We start from the raw sequence: 7,899 nt of genomic DNA, 5'->3' as shown, positions 1-7,899 counted from the left end.
CACAGTAAAGTCTCAATAACTGTTCGATATCGTTATTATCTATATTATTATTTTTCTTACTGTGAAATAAAGACCAATTAGAAGGAAATAGCAGACCAATGTAAACACTAAGAAGCAACCAACCACCACGCCAGTAACTGGAAAGTATTTACAAAATCTGTATTTTTTGGCATGTATGTTGCATAATTTTGGAGGTAAAAATTCTTTGGTATTCTTTGGAGTAGCCACAACACATACTGAAGTGACCAGTACCGTATCAACAATCACTAGTTCAAAAGTTACCCATGTGAGTAGTTGAAGGAAAAGTCTACATCAAACATATTTGAGAAGCAAAGTCCTTTTGTTATCTGAATATAATGAGCTGCTTCGAATCATGTAAAGCCTGAAGCTCTGGTGGATATTAAAAATTCTATCTCAAAAACTAGAGAAACAGCATGGTTGCACTAATCTAAAAAAAACTCGAGCCATAAAGCAGCATCCAGAACTGGATAAAGATATTTCATATCTAAAAATAGAATCTCCTAATTTATTTGAAGAGAATTTCACTGAGTGCAGGCTGTATAGAAGACACCAACGTCCACCCTGTGAGGAAGTTAAAAACAGAAGACCGTGTAACAGAAGCAATGGTAATCCTTAATATTGAATACAAATGAAAGGAAGGAGAGAATTTACTATGTTTCAATGAATCATAAAATAAACCAGAACACACCAAGAAAGAGAAAAAAAAATTCAAAATGTCCAAGAAGAGAAACAAGATCTATTTCCTGTACTATGTTTTCATTTATTCACAAACCAGATACCATGCAATATATACTGGAAAGGGGTAAAAATGTACATAATGACTAATACCAAATAAAACATCTTCCACTAAAGGAAATACAAGGAGAATCTTCAGGATATAGACATACAGCAGCAGGGACAATAAGAAATGCAGATTTATGCCAGGCACAGTGGCTCATACCTACAATCCTAGCACTTTGGGAGGCTAAGAGGGGAGGGTCAGTTGAGCCCAGGAGTTTGAGACCAGCCTGAGCAGCATAGCAAGACCCCATCTGTACAAAATTTTAAAATTAGCTGGGCATGGTGGCACACACCTGTAGTCCCAGCCACTCAGGAGGCTAAGGTGGGAGGATCACTTGAGCGTAGAGTTTGAGGCTGCAGTGAGCTATGATGACACCATTGCACTCCAGTCTGGGTGACAACGTGAGATCCTGTCTCAAGAAACAAGGAAGGAAAGAAGGAAGGAAGGAAGGAAGGAAGGAAGGAAGGCAGGCAGGGAGGGAGGGAGGGAGAGAGGCAGGCAGGCAGGGAGAGGCAGGCTGAAGTGGCTAATGATGGGCATTCCTGGGAACAAGATTGCTTGTAATAAGATATAAAGCAATAGAAGCATAGCCAAATTCAGGTCTATTACAAAGCTATTTTCAATTACCTAAAACATTTAAAATACCCAGATAGTTATAATGACTTAGGAATACCAGTATTTGAGGGTCAGAAAATTTGAGTGTGTGTCACATCTTTGCCATTTACTGGCTCCATGATCTTAAGAAATCATTAAACTTGCTGAACTCATTCTTTCCATAAGGAAAATAGAGACAATAGTATTTACATAGTATACCTTATAAGGGTTTAATAATAGTTCAATTAAATGATACTTTGAAACATGAAGCACTACTAGAATGTAAACCGTTAATGGAATTCAGCTCTTCTTAATTTTTCCATTGGTGAAGATGTTACTATTTTATCATATTATTTATGAACACTTCTAATTGTTAAGGATAAATCACTGTTCAATATATGAAAAAAATCTAACTCTCACACTGGTCCCAGCTATAGCCTCTGGTGCATCACAGAATTAAATTTATCTGCCAACCAATGCCATTTTTAAAATATTTAATGATAGCCACCATAATACCCTTTTTACCTCTGTATATTAGAGAAGTTCAAAGGGTGATTAATTTACTGCTGTAATGACATCAGAGCTCTGAGTGTGCCTAGTTCCTTAATTTACTCAAAATACAATGCAGTTGCTAGGCCTTGGAAATCCTTGTCATTTTGTCTCTAGATTCTCTTGAGTTTGTTAATATTTTTCTTAAAAGCTGCTGCCTGCACCTGTGACATACTCTTGCTTAACCAGGACATATGCATCACCACCCTATTTATCTCTTCTCTTTGCCAACAGAAGCCTATTGTTTTCAGATATTGGGGAGTATTATGCTTAAGAAAGGCAGCCCTGTCCCTGGACCCAAGAGGTGAATGTTGATTAGTTTAAAGCAATCACAACAAGTCTATTACTCTGCCACTGTCATGGCCACAAGATGCAGTCTTGACCTGTGAGATACAAAAGGAAGTCTTCTGGCAGGGTTTGTAGAAATGTTCTTACTCTTTCTAAGACCCCAAACCTGGATTCACTCATTCCTGCCACTGGAATACTTACTTGTAATGTTTGGAAGGGCTGCAGACAACTTGAAAATGATGTTAGGAGGAAACTCAAGATTATTTCAGAACTACCAATCCAGAGCCCCTTCATCATTAAGCTACTGAATTAACAAAATATTAACTTTTCCTTTTTCCAGACATTTTTATGTGAGACAATAGATTTTAGTTATTGTTTTATCCCCATTTAGATGTGTAGAAGAGTCTGCTGATGCACCAACACATCCTCTTTGCCATCCTGAGATGATCTGCTGCTGCAATAGTTTCTAGCACTCTGACAGTTTTCCACCTCAAGCACCTGCACCTCTTCTTCTCTCCCTGAAGTTGCAATGCTGAAGTGAAGGAGGAGTTTAAGCTGCTTCCCCCTTATCCCCAATCAATAAAGAAGGAGATTTGGAGGAGTTGGAGGGTTCAGCCTTCCCACACCTGGGAGTGAGTTCAGAAACTCACTCATTTCTGAAGTGAGTTCCCTCAGAGGATTCCAAAGGAGTCCCAGTTGCCTACAGTAGAAACTTCATATTAATATGCCATTTACTGGCTCTTTTAACTTCCTTTTCTTACTTTTATTTTTCCTAAAAATGTGCTCTACTTGACCTTGGGGTCACCTCCTAAATAAATTACATAAGCCTAAAACCTTGTCTCAGGGTCTGCTTTTGAGGAGCCCAACTCAATATGAGTTGGGAATTCTATTACTTGCAGCTGAAAGCATTCTAATGCAAATCCGATAGAGCAGCACTGTACAGTAGAACTTTCTGTGACAATGGAAATGTTCCATATCTGCAGTGGTCATCATGGGAGGCAACCATGAGCCCCTTGTGGCTGCTAGAACACATGAAATGTGGCTACTATGACTGAGGAACTGAATTTTTCCTTTCATTTTAATTAATTTAAATTTAAATGGCCACATGTGGCTAGTGGCTACCATATTGGACAGCATGGTTCTAGATGCATTTCAGTGAGTATAGAATGAATGAAACAAGTACACCCTTGCCTTAGACATCAGAATTATATTCCACAACCACATAGTTTGCACAATAAAGAATTAGGCTAGGCCAAACTCTGTGAAGAATACAAAGATGAATAAAATAAACAGCTCCTGCCTTCCAAAACTCAAGTGTATTCAGGGAGGCCTACATGCAAGTATATTCATACACAGGATATACATTGCAAGAGTGGCATAAACAAAGCACATTTGGAAATAAGAGGATGCACAATTGATTTCTACTATGGGAATCCAAGAATTCTTCACTGAGGTAGCATTTGAGCTTCATCTTGAGAATGAATAGAATGTCTTTGGGGAGGGACAAAGGGAAAATTACATTTATAACAAAGAAAAGGGACACATGGAAGCAATACAAACAAGAGGCATGAGAGGGCAAGCAGTATGGTAAATCTGGGCTACAGACCAAGACTCTAGGTGAGGTCCAGAATATGCAGAGCTTTGAATTCCATGTGAGCACACTTAGATTTTTTTTTCTGTGAGCAGTAGTCATCAAAATATTTGAACTTTGGTGTTAATGATGGTATTGTCAGTGACATAATTGGTTACAGATGGAAACAATTAGAGACATGGAAATCAGGAGTTTACAGCATTACCCCATATGAGAAATAATATTAATGTTATTTTTGCTTATAGCATCAAGAATAAAAATAAGAAGGAGTTTCAAACCCATCTCATAGGTAGGAGTGGCAGGTCCTGACCACAAACTAAAAGTAGGGTATGAGAAAGAGCTGGAGATGGCCCTGAAGAGAACATATGGGAAAAACAGGTTTGAGGGGGGGAAATAATGAGTCTATCGAGATGAAAGAGATGCTCAGGAGACATCTGGACATACAAATGTTGGGTTTGATGGTCAGCTTTGTCAAAAGATGCAGAGTTTAAGGAGGAAGAAGAATGAGAGGAAGCTCTTAAAGTTTACTCATAGCTCAAGGAGGATGAAAGGGATTGGAAAAACCAAAGGGAAACAAAGGAATAGATTATGTATCTTTCTAAGAACCACATTATACTTTCCACTAATATTGAGTAAAAGATTGTTATTTGTTTCTGCTACGGTGTCTTGTTGATTTGAATGCATGATTCCCATCTACTGAGCTTCTGTTTATCTATTACTCATTGCACAGAAAAGTTACTGAATTTTTCTGATTGTTTTCTTTTGTATTTTTAGCCTAAGGAAGTTATTTAAAATATAAAATACTGAATAAAAGGGAAAGCTAATCATTTTCCTGGAAAAGCAAGCAAGATTGTAAAAATTGTGACGTGGATGCTGTGGTGCACTGCCCATATTCCTATTCAAGATCAAGGCATTCATTTCCAGAGACTGAGAGCATTGGCTACTGACAGTTTGTAGCTGAGTCTTTCTCCAGAAACTGCCCTTGGCCTTGCCCGCTACACCTTTTTCTTGGCGGTAGCTTGTATCCATTAACTGGTTGCTGTAGCTCTTTTGTTTAATTCCAGTCAATTCAGAAGAACAATCCTAGCCTCAGAGCTCCCTATGGAATCAGCTGAAGCCTCTGTTGCAACTCCATCACAGTTTAACTTCTCCCTTTGCATTCTTTCTTCTCTTACAGGTGTTATTCCCATGAGATTCCCAGATAAACTTCCTGCATGCAAATCTCCATCTCAGCATCTGTTTCCCTGAGGAGGAACCAACCTAAGATGAAATGCAAATTAAAATCTCAGTGGGTACTTTTTAACTTAACAAAACCATTTTAGACATAATTTAAAGCATCAGGATTCTTTTTACATTTGAAAAAGAAGATTAATGAGGAAGACTTTTCTAACATTCTATTAATTTAATCAGCATGGCACTAGTACAATAACGAAGAGACAAATGAATAGATGAGAATAGATATCTTAGAAACAGATCCTACAATATACAAGAATGTATTATATTATCAAGGCCATTGACATCATAAAATATGATAAAGATTAATGGCATAACAAATCAAAGAGGAAGGGAAAGATTATTCAATAAATGATTCTGGGACAACAGGATGAAAAAATAAATTTAATCCTTATATTGTATACTGAAATAAGTCCCAAATGGATTGAAAATATTATCATAGTTCAATTTTACTAATAATCAAAGAAGAAAATTTGGGCATCAATAAGATACTACCTTTTGCTTGTCATATTGTTGGAAAAGAGTATCTTCATATCTGTTGGTGGAATATAAACTGTTATAGCTTCTGAAGCACAATCTGCCACTCACTATGAAAATTTGAAATGTGTATGTCTTTGATTACTTGATGAATACATATAATATTAATAATATATGTATATATAATAAATTTCACAAACCTTAAGAGTTTTTACAAATTTATATACTCATGTACATGTAAAAATAAATGTCATCATTTCTGTAACCATCACTCTGTGGGGCTCAGAAAATGATACCCTATAAGTATGGCACTTTGACATGCTGAGTACTTTGAACTGAAGAACACTGGAAGGGCCTCAAAAGCAAGTTCTCTCTGACCTTCTCTTGCTCTCCTGTCTCCCACTCCTTTCTTCACAGAAGTGAGTCAAAGCAACCAGAATTTCCCTTCCCAAGGTAAGTCATAGAAACTGGAAGCCCTCTCCTCCACAGCAGGTCCTAAAACCTACAAAAGTTACTCTCTCCCTTCTCTTTTGAAGACCCTCATTCCAGAGGGGACCAGCCCCATACCCATGAGGAAAGGATGCTACATAGAGAAGCCAAGAAGAATCTGCATGGATAGGCCTTACTGGGTTCCTCACCTGAGTCTATCACCATTAATTAGATGATACCTCTTTGTCCAATCACATTTCTACATGGCAGTCCCCAATCTAAGGACAAAAACACACAGTTTCCCCTTGAGTCTTTGAGTCTTCATTTTGGAAGGCTTCCATGTCACAAAAAAACTTTGATTAAATAAATTGATGTTTTTCTCTTGTAAACTTGTCTTTTGTTATAAGAGTATCAGCTGTGACCCTTATGATGGGTGAGGAAAGGTATCACACCTTTACTGTCCCTACAACTCAAACGAAGATCTAAAACATTTTCAGCACTTCAGAAGTTTTCCTGGTGCCCTATCCTGGATAGTAACCTTCCCTACCCCCTACAAATAAGTGAATAAGACAGAGACCATGTCCTAGCTTTCATGGAACTTATGATCTACTGAGGAATGCAAATTGTTTACTTAAGTAAACAATTACACAAATGATTGTTTATTAATAATTGATATTACTATTACAATGGAAAACTCAAAGTATGAAAAGAGAAATGTTATTTAGATTGGTGAAACTGAGAAAAGACAAATCTGAAGAAGTAATCTTTAATGTGAATAATGAGTAGGAGTTAGTTAGGCAAAGAGAATAGGGAGGAAAGAGCAACCCGAGGAGAGGAAACAGTATGTGGCTTGAGTAGGAAAAGAGCTTCAAGGAAATAAAAAACAAAAATAGTGTTGGTAAGCAGAAAAGAGGTAATGCAGGAAACTGGAGAAACAGGTAGGAGACAGTCCCTGCAGGGCCTTAGAAACTGGTTAAGGATGTGTGTTTTAATCTAATTGTAATGGAAAACCACACCATGGCTTGAAAGGAAAGTGCATTTTTAAATGATCATTGTGGACCACTGTGAAGATAATGCATTGTTGAGAAGACAGAATTGAAGTTGGGAGCCACTTTTAGGCTATTGTAAGAGATGATGATGACTTGGACCATACAAGCGGCTTTGAAACAAAAATACATTGAAATTAAAGAAGCAGTTTGAAAGTTGCATCCACTGGATTCAATGACTGATGGGATGAGGAGGGTAAGCATAAAGAAGATTGCAAATTCATATAAAAGAAAAGTTCTAAAGGATATACATCAAACTGCTAGCAGTTATCTCCCATTTGGGTTTGGGTGAGGGGGGAAGATGAAGACAGACTTTCACATTTTATTCTGTATAGTCCAAATGAAAATGGTGATGATAGTAGTGATGGTGGCATTAGTAGTATTAGTACTAGTAGCAGTACTAATAATAATACTAGTAGTAGTAGTTTAGAGTTATTAAGTGATCTTGCATTATCATCTTTAATTTATTACATTGTTTAATAGAAATGACATAATTTAAAAGATCATTTATTTGATTTTATAAAGCAAAAAGTATCTGAGACTTCTCTCAATCAGTTTAGAAGTTTGTTTTGCCAAGTTTAAGGACGGGCCCATGAACAGCCTCAGAAGGTCCTGAGAAGGTTGGGTCACAGCTTGATTTTATACATTTTAGGTGGGCAGAAGTTACAGACAAGTATCAATCAATACATGTTAGTGTATATTGGTTCAGCCTGGAGGGGCAGGACATCTCCAAGCAAGGGTGGGAGGGAGGGGGGTGTTCCAGGTCAATAGATGGATTCAAAGATTCCCTGACTGGCAAATCTTTGAAAGAGTTGTTTTGCCTGAAGAGTTGAAATCAGCAGAAAGAAATTCTTGGAGTTAATATAAGGGGGTTTGTGGAAGCCAAGGTT

At 37.4% G+C, this 7,899-nt stretch overlaps 1 long non-coding RNA gene across 1 annotated transcript; it reads left to right on the top strand.

The window, feature by feature from the left end:
• Window positions 1-5,001: 5,001 nt before the first annotated feature.
• On the top strand, window positions 5,002-6,230 carry LOC129048290 (uncharacterized). Its single transcript, XR_008510519.1, has 3 exons — window positions 5,002-5,112; window positions 5,952-5,987; window positions 6,071-6,230. It is a non-coding gene; the product is annotated as an uncharacterized LOC129048290 (long non-coding RNA).
• The last annotated feature ends 1,669 nt before the right edge of the window (window positions 6,231-7,899 follow it).

The sequence above is a fragment of the Pongo abelii genome, chromosome 8 (assembly GCF_028885655.2).
Source record: "Pongo abelii isolate AG06213 chromosome 8, NHGRI_mPonAbe1-v2.0_pri, whole genome shotgun sequence".
In the NCBI taxonomy this organism is placed as follows: Eukaryota; Metazoa; Chordata; class Mammalia; order Primates; family Hominidae; genus Pongo; species Pongo abelii.
Note: the sequence above shows the minus strand (reverse complement) of the source record. Positions and strands in the feature narration are given on the sequence as shown.